Here is a 13,100-nt window from a genome sequence, read left to right on the forward strand (position 1 = left end):
CGGGAGGGGAATATACTGACCTCTAGAGGTCTGCATAGCACAGAGGAAGGGACTGAGTGCTTCACCTTTGGGAAGTCGCTGGGCCTTCACGCTCCCACCGAATGGCTGCAGCCCGCACCTCCAACATGGACAGCCCTGGAGTCTGACGTACCAACAGCTTTAATTCTCTCTGAAGATCAGAGTAGATGACATGCTCTAAACCCAGTCTGCATAGCAGCAAGTCAGATTGGGGCACTGATCCAGGGGAAGTTTGTTTTAACCTTATCCATTAAAGAGAAGAGCATGAGAATACTCTGTAAGGACTAGCCATCAAGTTGTTTCGGAGAAAAACTGTACTCTTGTAGGCAACATAAAATGTTGAACATCCATAAAGGTCTTTAAGGATAGATACAATTTGGTCTGGGTCTTCCCTCTCTGCCTAGGCCTATAAGCGTGCTCTCATCCTTTGCTTCATATCAAATGATCCAAACATAAAAATAGGCCTGGTCCGTGAACCCAAATGTCTTGCCTTTTTAAGCATTCACTTCTTCACCCATTCATCAAGCACCAGCACACAGTCTGCCCCTGAACACAGGACATTTCCTTTCCCTGGGAGATACATGTCGCTCCTTGTCGCTTAGGCTTTGCAGCACTTGCTCCCTCAGTTCCTGCTTAACTCTTCGCCATAGCTGGAAACAGAAGGGCTAGATTGCTTTACCAGAATTGGCCACAAAGTGCCCAGGTAAATGCTGGTGCCTCAGGTAGAAGGTGTCCAGTCCCCATTAACGCCCAGCTGCTGCTTTATATTACCTGCTACGGTATATTGCCTCTCCAACAATAGCAAAGAACACAACACATAAACATATAAGGAGGAAGACAAAAAACAAAACAAATGAAATACAAGTCTCTGTATACTGATATCCTGCCGACTCAGCCAGATTGTGACCACGGGGTCAGATGACAGAGTAATATTTATTCACAAGCTATTCAGTAAAAAGTCAGTCTTGGGTTTGTTTTCTCAGGATGGAGTGCAATACATATTAGGGCCCAATAGGCCAGCAAGAGGAAGGTAGTGGCTGCCACTAGGAATATTACATGTAATCATGTAGGGGTTAATTTGATCAGCTGTTAGGGAGAGGTTACCTGTCCTGGAAGAGGAGGAGACTGACACACCACCCGTGCTGCTGATTCTGTTGCTATTCACGAACACACACACACACACACACTCGCATAGGCACAGGTACTACAAAGAGTGATCACTGCAAATAGTGAGAGGTGCCGTTACCACTACAAATACTGTGTGAAAGTAATGAAGGGGACTCAGATCGGCTGACCTGCCCCATGGAACAGCTGCAACACTCTGTTTCTCTGGAGGGGAGAAGGGAAGATATGGTTGCTATTGGTAATAACTGGCTGGGTCAAGAAAGCTAGATGTTAGCATTACCACCATAACACATTACCACAGCAAAATACTGGGGCAGCCAATACCACACCTGTTGCCCGACACACCACATTGGAGGGCAGATAAATGAACACAGCCATGCCTATGTTTAGGCCAAATCAATCGGACAAACAAAACAAAATAAAAAAACAAAATGAGGCAAAAGCTACAATTACTTAAATCTACAGGAGCCAAAGCAGCAGTGGCAATCTTTCTCTAGGAATACACCACTCAACATGAATGGAAATGGGACTCCTGGTATCTCTCCAGTATGCAAACCTTAACGCATCTCCCAATAGACAGTGCAACCTCGCCGTGGCGGCGTCTTTTCAGTCAAGACCTGGGGTAGATCAACAAACACTACCCGGAAGCGTCTGGTACACAGCCAAATACCTTTCATAGGTGACAGCACAGCGGAACACAGTGTAGGGAGGGCGTATCGGAGCCTAGGGGATCACTTACTAGCCCACCTCCGTGCGGTCTTATAGAAAGTGCCATTGGCTAATGAGTACATAGCCACCTGCAAGCTAACTGGAGGCGTGACCCGATGGGAGAGGAGCTACGGTGAGAACAGGAGGACAAACTTGGTACAGCAGTTAGTCTGCCGGGTTACATTCTACCCCCCATTCTTTTATCAAGGCCCCGCAGATAAATAAAAATATAATAAAAGCACTGGATCTAGGACAACAAATAAAACAGGGTCCTATTAACACCAGGGTCTGAAAACTGCTGTCATATTACTGCTGAACCTGGGAGTTAAGAGCCCGCCTGTCCCTACCTCACCACTGATACCGGGGAGCGATGGAGATTTCCATGTCTTCCAGCAGTGGTCGGGAGGTCCGGGCCGTGGAGCTAGGGGCGTGATCAGGCTAGCTGCTGTAGGAGTTAATGGAGCCGGAGCAGGCAGGTCGACTTGCACCAGGGGCTAGATGGATCCGACAGTTCAGGGGAGGGGCCACTGGGTCAAAATGGGCAGGCTGTGTCTGGACTCCGGTGTGCCCCACCACGACCCACTGACCCAGGTGTGATCTTCAGTCTCATGATCAGCTGCTGTCATGGGCTCCAAGGTACATCGGGAGGCTCTGGCGGTGATTTTGGCGGGCAAGCTTTAGCATCACCGGTGTACTTGCCGACTTCCATTGAGGTCATGCCGCGGGGCTCACGGAGTATACCACACCACCAGGGGGGGGGCACAAGAACCACTTGATGTAGGGTTGGGCTCCAGGCGTCCTGGATCTTGGTGCGCCCTCTCCTCCGTGGTCTCGGGATAGGCGAACTGTCCTACCTCAATGGAACATTCTGGGCTCCTTGGTCATGCCGTTCCTTCCTCCGTCGGGCAGCCGCCCACCCGCAACCTTTCCTTAGCACCATGGAAGACCACGGTTAGATCGTCTCTGGTGTTCCTGCACCCACACTCCTCTGCCACCTTTTTTGGTTCTGGTACCCTGCCCAAAAGGAAATCAATAGGTAGTTGAGGCTCCTGACCAAACATTATGAAATCACGGGGACTCACCCGTTGACTGATGGATTGTGGTGTTGTAGCTGAACACCAACTGAGGGAGATACTCAGGCCAATGGCTCTTCTGCTCAGCCGAGAGTGTGCGCAACAGATCATGCATAGTCGCGGTTAAACCGCGCGCTGACCGTTGCCCCTGCCGGTGGTAAAAAGGTGTCGTCCGGTCTTTGGATCCCGCATTACAGGCTGCACAGCTGATAAATAACAGCACTCTCAAAACAGCGGCCTTGGTCAGAGTGCAGACGAAGAGGGACCCCGTATCGAAAACCACTCCCCGAACAGCACATTGGCCACTGTCGCCGCCTTCTGGTCCCGGTGGGCACCGCCTGTGTGAACTTAGAAAACACATCAGTTATAATTAAAACCTGTTCCTTACCATCTCTGGAGGGGCTCCAGAAAGGTGAAGTCCACTGCTAGGATTTGGTTTGGGCGGGACGCTAGCAAGTGTCCCATGGGCGATGGGGCTTGGGATGAGCGGACTTGGCGAGGGTACATCGCACACAGTCTAGACACCACTGTCTGATGTCTTCCCTCATTCCCCGCCAATAGCACCTCTGCCGCACTAAGTCGGTGAGTGCGTTCCTCGATGCCCTGATGGCGTGATCATTGTGCAGCTGCTTCAGCATCGTCACCCTTTAGGCATGCTGGCAGCAGCAGTTGATAAAGTTCCTCACCCCGCCAGGCCGGGTGAATCCGGGCGGTAAACCAGACCAGCAGTTTCCACCATCTATCCCAGTGGCGGAACAGTACCTTGGTTGGTCCAGGTAGACGCTCACGGGCTGTAGAGTTAGGTGGTTTCTGCTCTCGCCAGAATGGGAGGAAGGCCTGATAGTCGGTTCTGCCCCTTCTAGTGCCTGCAGATCCTCCAGTGGTATGAGAAGGAAAGACAGACATGGCCGCCTGGGTCACCTGAAGACATTCCTCTCTCCGAGCAGCTTGTTGTGCGCCACAGGTAGAGCAGTTCGACACTAATAGCCCTGAAACAGGGTTGGGGCCCTCTGCAGGGGGCTGTCTGGACAGAGTCTGCATTCTTGTTGATCGACCAGAACGGTATCGAATGGTGTAGTTGTAGGCAGACAACTCAGCTACTCATCGCTGCTCGGTCAGCGCCCAATTTGGCTGTATCCAGATGGCTTAGAGGGTTGTTATCAGTCCAGACTGTACACTGTTGGCCCCACAAGTACTCCGAACTTCTCAGTCATTGCCCATTTCATGCCCAGGAATTCCAGCTTCATGGAACTGTAGTTCTTCTCGGCAGGGCTAAGACTCCGGCCATGAGGCAATTGGGCCCGAACTTTGCCTTCCTGCTCTTGTGAGAGAGCACTGCCCAAGCCCGATATGGCTGGCATCCACCTCAAGGATGAAGGGAAGAGTGAAGCTAGCAAAGCCAGGTAGGTGCATTCACCAACCTCCTCTTTAACTCCTGGAAACTCTGCTCAGAGTCTGTCCAGGCTCCATCTAGCCGTGGTCCATGGCCCTTCCCCTCGCCTTAGTCCCTGCTAGCTCAGCTTCCAGACGATGTAATGGGGCCCGCTAGTTTTGAGAACCCCTCAACAAACCGCCTGTAGTAACTTCATAAAATCAAGGAAAGACCTCAGCTCTGAGACATTGGTAGGATGAGGCCAGTTGGCAACGGCAGACACCTTGGCTGGATCCGTGACACGCCGTCACGCGGGAGATTAAGTGGCCCCGATACTGGACCTCCTTCCTGAAGAAGCAGCATTTCTCCAGTTTTACCTTCAAGCCTTCTTTCTGGAGTCGGGCTCAACACCAGATCTAGGCGGGACAGGTGGTCATTTTATGCTAGACGAAAAAACAATGATGTCGCCCAGGTACAGCAGGAGGACTGACAGTTTTGAGCCCCAAACATCCTCCCATTAAGCTGGAAGGTGCCTGGAGCATTGCACAGCCCAAAGGGCATTCGATTGAACTCAAATAGCCCAAATGGCGTGCAAAAGGCGGTCTTTGGGTGGTCTTTCTCCGTTACTGGTACCTGGTTATAGCCACTAGTCAGATCTAGCGTGGAGATCAGATCCCTCCGTGTCTTGTGATTGAGTTGTCGGTAATCCACACACATGCGAAGGCTGCCATCCTTCTTCCTCACCAGAACAATAGGAGAGGCATAGGGGCTACTACTTTCCCGGATAACCTGACTGTCTAAAAGCTGCCATAAGTGGGCCTTCACAGCATCATAGTCAGAAGGGGGGAGACGCCTATACCTCTGCCTAATAGGCCTGTCATCTAACAGGGGAATGTCGTGTGACAGCAGGTTGGTACAGCCAAGATCACCCTCAAAAGCTGAGAAAACGGACTCATGCTTCAGCAGGAAGGCCCTCACGTGTTCTTGTTCAGACTCTGAGAGCACGGATAAGTCAATGGCCTGGATCTGCTCAGTCACACAGTTAACCTGTCCAGTGTGGGCCTTAAGGGTGGCCGTAACAGTATTAGTGCCCTGAACAACCCCAGTAATCCCTGTAGGGAGGCTTTCCACTGTGACATGGACCACCACACCTATTGAACTACGGGGGTAAAGTGTAGCACGAGTAAACCCAACATTAACAATCGGAATAAAAACTGTACCTCGCTCTACATGAACTAGGGCAGGTGACACAAGAAGGCCCTCAGGTAACGAATTTGTAGCTGGTTCAATAAGAACGGCAGAGGCGTTACAGAACTGGGGAGAGCAGGTGGCGGGCACCAACTTGACAGTACCGCCAGGTATATGGATGGGCCTCCGACCCCTAACTTTAACAATCCCCGTTTTAGTTCCAGGGATGTTGAACTGGGCTTGGTGGCAATGCTGCAGGGCTCTCTGCCATGGAGGTGAAGCATGAACCACTGGTGGGAGATCGAACAGGGCGGGGCCATGCTGGCCAAATAGTTCATCATAACATTCTCGAATGATATTCATTCCCAGCACACCGGGCACTGCTGATGAAAGAGACTGACCTGGTGGATCTTTGACTACTAACCAGCCACGATGAGGGATTACCCTCCCCAGCAACTCAACCGTGAACTCTGCATAGCCTGTGTAGGGTATTTCTAAACCATTTGCAGCGCGAAGCTGCAACCAATGACAATGCTGGAGCTGGTCTTGAAAATTATCTACAAAGAAACTTTCCACCATAGTGGACACCATGGACCCTGTATCCAATAAACAGTTAACAATTACTCCCCCTACCCTAACAGCTACCTTGGGACACTGTCCAACAAGAGACGACACAGTATGGCGTGCCGGGTTGTGACCCTGAGAGCCCACACTGCCCCCACCCAACGTGTGGCTCTGCACATTGGAGGGAGCTAGTTTTCCGTCAGCTGAGAAGTGGAAACGGAGTCAGACTGACGATGGGTTTGAGGAGCTAAGGGCTGTGCTGAAACCACTCGCTCATTGTCACACTCCCTTGCATAGTGACCAGGTTTTTGACACCGCCTACAGATGACTGGGGAAGGGCGACTGGACCTGACATTGCGTGCAGGTCCCTGCAAAGCAGTCACACTGCTAGTTAACAGATTAATCTGTTCCTGTTGTTTCAGCAACATCGCTCTCAATTCTGTCATTTCTGAACTAGCCGGGTTCACCGGGGGAGGGGGAATATACTGACCTCTAGAGGTCTGCATAGCACAGAGGGAAGGGACTGAATAACTTCTACCTTGGGGGAAGTCGCTGGGCCTACCTTCACGCTCCCACCGAATGGCTGCAGCCCGCACCTCCAACATGGACAGCCCTGGAGTCTGACGTACCAACAGCTTTAATTCTCTCTTTAAGATCAGAGTCGATGACATGCTCTACAAACTGATCACGCAGCAGCAAGTCAGATTGGGGCACTGATCCAGGGGAAGTTTGTTTAACCTTATCCATTAAAGAGAGAAGAGCATGAGAATACTCCTGTAGGGACTCGCCATCAAGTTGTTTCCGGGAGAAAAACTGCTCTTGTAAGGCAACATAAAATGTTGAACATCCATAAAGGTCTTTAAGGATAGATACAATTTGGTCTGGGTCTTCCCTCTCTGCCCTAGGCCTATAGCGTATCTCATCCTTTGCTTCACCATCCAAATGATCAAACATAAAATAGGCCTGGTCACGTGAACCCAAATGTCTTGCACGCACACAAGCATTCACTTCTTCCACCCATTCATCAATACCAACACCTGATCTGCCCCTGAACACAGGACATTTCCTTTCCCTAGGGAGATACAGCAATCGCTCCTTGTCCGCTTGAAGCTGCCGCACTTGCTCCCTCAGTTCCTGTAACTCTTCCGCCATAGCTGAAACAGAAGGGCTAGATTACTTCTGGGGTGGCCACAAGAGGGTGCGGTGATATGGTGCCTCAAGGTAGAATTGTCAGGTCCCCCGATGTGCCAGCTGCTGCTTTGCCTCTATTACCTGCTTTACGGTATATTGCCTCTCAAACAATAGCAAAAAAGAACACAACACATAAACATATAAGGAGGGAAGACAAAAAAACAAAACAAATGAAATACACGTCTCTGTATACTAATCCTGCCGACTACGCCAGATTGTGACCACGGGAGTCAGATGACAAGAGTAATATTTATTCACAAGCAATTCAGTAAAAAGTCAGTCTTGGGTTTGTTTCTCAGGATGGAGTGCAATACATATTAGGCCCAATAGGCCAGCAAGAGGAAGGTAGTGGCTGCCACTAGGAATATTACATGTAATCACGTAGGGTTAATTTGATCAGCTGTTCGGGAGAGGTTACCTGTCCTGGAAGAGGAGTGAGACCGACACACCACCCGTGCTGCTGATTCTGTTGCCTATTCACAGACACACACACACACACACACACTCGCATAGGCACAGGTACTACAAAGAGTGATCACTGCAAATAGTGAGGTGCACGCTACCACTACAAATACTGTGTGAAGTATCAAGAGGGAGGACTCAGATCCGGCCACCTGCCCCAAGGAACAGCTGCAACACTCTGTTTCTCTTGAGGGGAGAAGGGAAGATATGGTTGCTATTGGCAATAACTGGCTGGGTCAAGAAAGCTAGATGTTAGCATTACCACCATAACACATTACCACAGCAAAATACTGGGCAGCCAATACCACACCTGTTGCCGACACACCACGACGGAGGGCAGATAAATGAACACAGCCACGCCTATGTTTAGGCCAAATCAATCGGACGAACAAAACAAAATAAAGAAAACAAAATGAGGCAAGAGCTACAATTACTTAAATCTACAGGAGGCAAAGCAGCAGTGGCAATCTTTCTCTAGGAATACACCACTCAACATGAATGGAAATGGGACTCCCTGGTATCTCTCCAGTATGCAAACCTTAACGCATCTCCCAATAGACAGTGCAACCTGCGCGTAAACGGCGTCTTTTCAGTCAAGACCTTCGGTAGATCAACAAAACACTACCCGAAAGCGTCTGGTACACAGCCAAATACCTTTCATAGGTGACAGCACAGCGAACACAGTGTAGGGAGGACGTACAGAGCCTAGGGATCACTTACTAGCCCACCTCCGGTGCCGGTCTTATAGAAAGTGCCATTGACGCTAATGAGTACATAGCCACCTGCAAGCTAACTGGAGGGCGTGACCGATAGGAGAGGAGCTACGGTGAGAACAGGAGGACAAACTTGGTACAGCAGTTAGTCTGCCGGTTACACTGGCATACTGTAGGTTACATGCGTGTTGCAGAACTGTTTGGATTTACTGTACATACAAGTTGGCTCAATATTGCAAACAACTCATCTATTATATTTTACCACATCTACTTGTGGAACACTTGAGAGAGCTTGCGGACCACACTTTGAGTACCACCGCTGTATGTAAATATAATAAAGCTATTTGTTGAAAATTGACCTGTTTTGTATATTAGTTTTAGGAGTTGCATCAGTTTTTGTCCCTTTTAGGCTAAAGGTTTATCTTACCTTTCATATCTTCTGTCTCACAGGGGGCCATAGTCGTCATAGTCGAATGTTTAGTGCATTTTGAAGGGAGTACATTATGTTAAGGCAGACTGGTTCTAATCCTGGGCACAGGGTCATACAGACAACAGTTCACCGACAAACGATCAGGAAGCGGTTCTTCTTCCTACTCGGATACTAAGATCAAACACATGAAGTTGTATCTCCGAAGACATTTTGTGCAACAATTTTGACTCGAGTTTTAGACAGGTTTTAGCACTGTAAAGTTGAATATGGAGCATAGCACAGGCAGAATCGGATGAGGACGCACTGGAGGGAGCGTCACAGTACTGTTAGCCAATCAGAGGCGAGGTCATTAACATGTCATGAATATTCATGAGCAAGAGTCAAATCCTGTCGTTCCTCCCCTCCCACTTTCCCCACCAAACTAGAACAACATGAAATAGACGCATGAGAGCATTTTTTTCACCAAAACCAGCGGTCCGCTATCTGCCAATCTGATTTTGCTATCTGGGATGGGGCTTTTCCACTGCATGGTATTAGCTCAACTCGACTCTACTCGCTTTTTTTTCGGGATACTAACATTCCCCTTCCCCTACTCCTCGTACTCATCCAAAGCACCAAAAAACAGTTTACACATCCCTATCATCCTTGCTGTCATCATCACTGTAACTGAAAAGTTATATAGCCTGAACATGGGCTCTCAGGACATGCTCTTTCAGAGCAGCACATGTGGGTGGAAGCTTGTCACTCTCTGCCATGTGCTTGCAGAAAAGATACCATCTCAATTCTGGGATATTGTCAATCTGGACCCCCTTTTGGTAAGTATGCAGCACATATAAACTTAGCCAAAGTAGATAGCTGATCCTCTGTTACTTCGTCTGGTCATGGGAGAGTAAACGGCTCATCAGAATGTTCTTGATGTTTGTATCATCTCTAATTTGGTACTGGATAGGGATTCCTCGTCTTCTTTTCTGCGTTGTGATATGCTTGAAAGAATCAGCCTTGTATGTTGATTTTGAATTTCCCCTTGGGGATCAATAAAGTATCTATCTATCTATCTATCTATCTATCTATCTATCTATCTATCTATGTGTCAAACACCAGAATGACCTCATCATAGTCTCTGGATAGTGACATTAGTCTGTCATAGAACCACTCACTTAGATCTTTGACTGTGCCTACGGTTGCTGGCTTTGTCAACTTTTGAACAACCACCATGCCATCTACAAGGGCAATTTTGTGAGTGGGATGAGACATTCTACATTGACATTCTATGTCCTCACATCCAGGTTGTAGTTGCTCCTCATTATCTTTGTATTCCTTTGCCAAATTTTCTAAAAGATGTATCAATTTAGATTTGTCTGAGCATTGAAGTGCATCCCCACTGGAGGCAAAAAGAGCTTGTGGTGTTTGCGTGAACTCATACTGTAGTTGCCCACAGCCTGCTTTTGGTCAACATGTCTGTTAGACATGGCAAGGACCAGTAGTCTCCCATAGAGATTTTTGGTCTCTCTGAGTTCTACCAGAAAGACTCAGTAGACAGAATAGAATCAGTTAACAATTTAATTAGTAAAGGAACGGCTTGGATGCAAGCATGATGGAGTCCTGAATAGGTAACAGTCTTTGGCGTAGGCCCCGTCTCGGATCCGTCCAGCGATGAGCGGATCTCGTCTCCTGCCGATGGATGAAGGCAGGGGCGGGGAGCCTACCCCCCCGACGAGCGGGGACCAACTGGTGGCGGTGGCTGAAGGAAGATGATGTGGTAGGCAGGCCGTGCCCGATGGGCGTGGACTGCTGGCAGAGGTGGCTGGAGGGAGGTGGAGGGGCGTCAAAGTCAGCGTACTGAGAAGCAGAAGCAGTGTTAGGTGGTACATATTTAAAGAGCCCACTGAATTCCTATAGGCTAGCGCTGATTGAATGAGTGAATGATCAGATTGCAGGGCTTTCCCAAAAGTAGGCAAAGCTAAGATTGGCTCCGTGTAAGCATGGGAGGAGTAAGCTACACTACTGAGTCTTCCTAGTAGAACTTTAAGCTGAAGCTATCATTTCTACCAGAAAGACTCAGTAGACAGAATAGAATCAGTTAACAATTTAATTAGTAAAGAGCGGCTTGGATGCAAGCATGATGGAGTCCTGAATAGGTAACAGTCTTTGGCGTAGGCCCCCGTCTCGGATCCGTCCAGCGATGGCGGATCGTCTCCTGCCGATGGATGAAGGCAGGCGGGGAACCTACCCCAAAGGATGAGTGATGCCGCCAGAGGCGGTGACTCAATAATCTGGTTCTGAGAGGAGAGACATTAGTATACATACAAGATGAATTAAACAGCATGACTGGGCGGGGTGAAGCGTTTTGCCAGGGCGCCCGACAGAATTTTAAAGTAGCTAGGTGTTAACCATAAACCTAGGGTTGTAGTGGGGCCCGCAGCATGCTTCCGCTTTAGTGGGATTTAGAAGCTTGACGAGCTGGGCAACCAGCGTCTGGGGCAACCCTAGACCAATGCGGCGGCGGGCAACGGCAGTCCAGAACCCTGGACCATAAGCACTTCACGATCTGGCCCAGTGACTAGCAAGCTGGTACATGCGTGGCGAGCCAGGCCACCGGCATCAGAGCAACCTGGACTTTAGTGCTTCTGCGAGCTGGGCAACCAGCGTCTAGGGCAACCTAGACCCGCGAGGCGTGCCGGGGCTGGCGTCCGAGGCAACCTGGACCATTAGCTGGGCAACCAGGCGTCTAGGGCAACCCTAGACCAGCGTGGCGGCGGGCGACCGGCATCCAGGGCAACCTGGACCCGAACTGGGCAACCAGCGTCTAGGGCAACCTAGGCGGCGTCCACGAGCAGGCAACAGGCGTCGGCCGACCCTGAACCATGAGCTGGGCAACCAGCGTCTAGGGCAACCTAGACAGACATGACGGCGGGCAACCGCATCCAGGGCCACCTGGACCAAACTGGGCAACCAGCGTCTAGGGCAACCTAGGCGAAGCGTCATGAGTCGGGCAACCCGGCGTCCCAGGCAAACCTGGACAGTGAGCTGGGCAACCAGCGTCTAGAAACCTAGACCGATGTGATGGCGGGCGACCGGCATCCAGGGCAACCTGGACAAACTGGGAAACCAGTGTCTAGGGCAACCTAGGCGTGCATCACGAGCGGGCGACCCGGCAGAACTGACCCTGAACCATAAGCGTCCGAGCGAGCTGGGCAACCAGTGAAAAGGGCAACATGCCCATGGCTGAGACTAAATCACCACAAGCTCCCGGCATGCTGGGCCCCAATATGTTTCAGCGATTAGTGCAAGGCGAATGCCAGAAATTTAACCACCGCCACCAGGATTTGTGAAGGTAAAATGAGGTACCTGAGTTAACATGGGAGAGCAACTTCTGAGCATCGAAAATGTCAAGAGTTAGTTTGATGCATCCTGATGGATGGCGTGGATAGCCCTTTTTTGGCGGCAGTCTTGGCTGCGCCCGATCGCGGAATGAGTGAGAAGTGAACCTCTTTGAAGAGAGGTTACATTTAAGCAACACGCGTTAGCTAGATGGCTGCTGAAAATCAGGTAACGTGGAGCGGAGTTTAAGGTAGTGAACGGGGACCAGGGAAGCAAAACATGGTTAGGGTTAAAAAGGTTAAACATGATGTACTCAGGATCAATGCTTGTGGTTGCAGATGCTTGGGACCCGAGCAATGAGTTAGTTGATATGGGTGCTTGAGTAAATTCAAGATCGAAGTCATGTGGTTTAATATTTAGGATAGATAGCATTATGACTAGTTTTGTAGAAGACTAGTGCTTGTGAAGCCAGATGTGTGTTCTGGTTCGATAGCTCACCTGCAGCGCTAGAGTGAGATGAATGCATTGAGCTGCAGACCCAAGGCCAAGATGGATGCGTGTGAGCTACACACCTAGCACCTGCTCTTGGAAAGCCCCCAAAAATAAGATGAGCAGCATCAGTAATGCGAGGGAAGCATGACCTTGCGACATAGACAAAGGACTTCAGGACAATTCATGCCTGTATGTGACAGGAGGAAGAAACATATGTAACTGAAATATGACAAGACAACAAACAGATGAGTGCTGGGGTACCACCATGGTGCTTTATGCATCTCAGAGTGCAGAGGAGCTCTGAGAATGACTTAACGCTGAGACCTTGCTATACCAACTGCACCACTGTGGCAGGATAGTACAGTTTAGAACTGGCTGCTGGAGAGACAATGAGTAAAGGTAGCAATGAGGAGAGAATAAGCAATACATATCGCCCAACTGGA

Source organism: Alosa alosa, chromosome 11 (assembly GCF_017589495.1).
Source record: "Alosa alosa isolate M-15738 ecotype Scorff River chromosome 11, AALO_Geno_1.1, whole genome shotgun sequence".
NCBI classification, from domain to species: Eukaryota; Metazoa; Chordata; class Actinopteri; order Clupeiformes; family Clupeidae; genus Alosa; species Alosa alosa.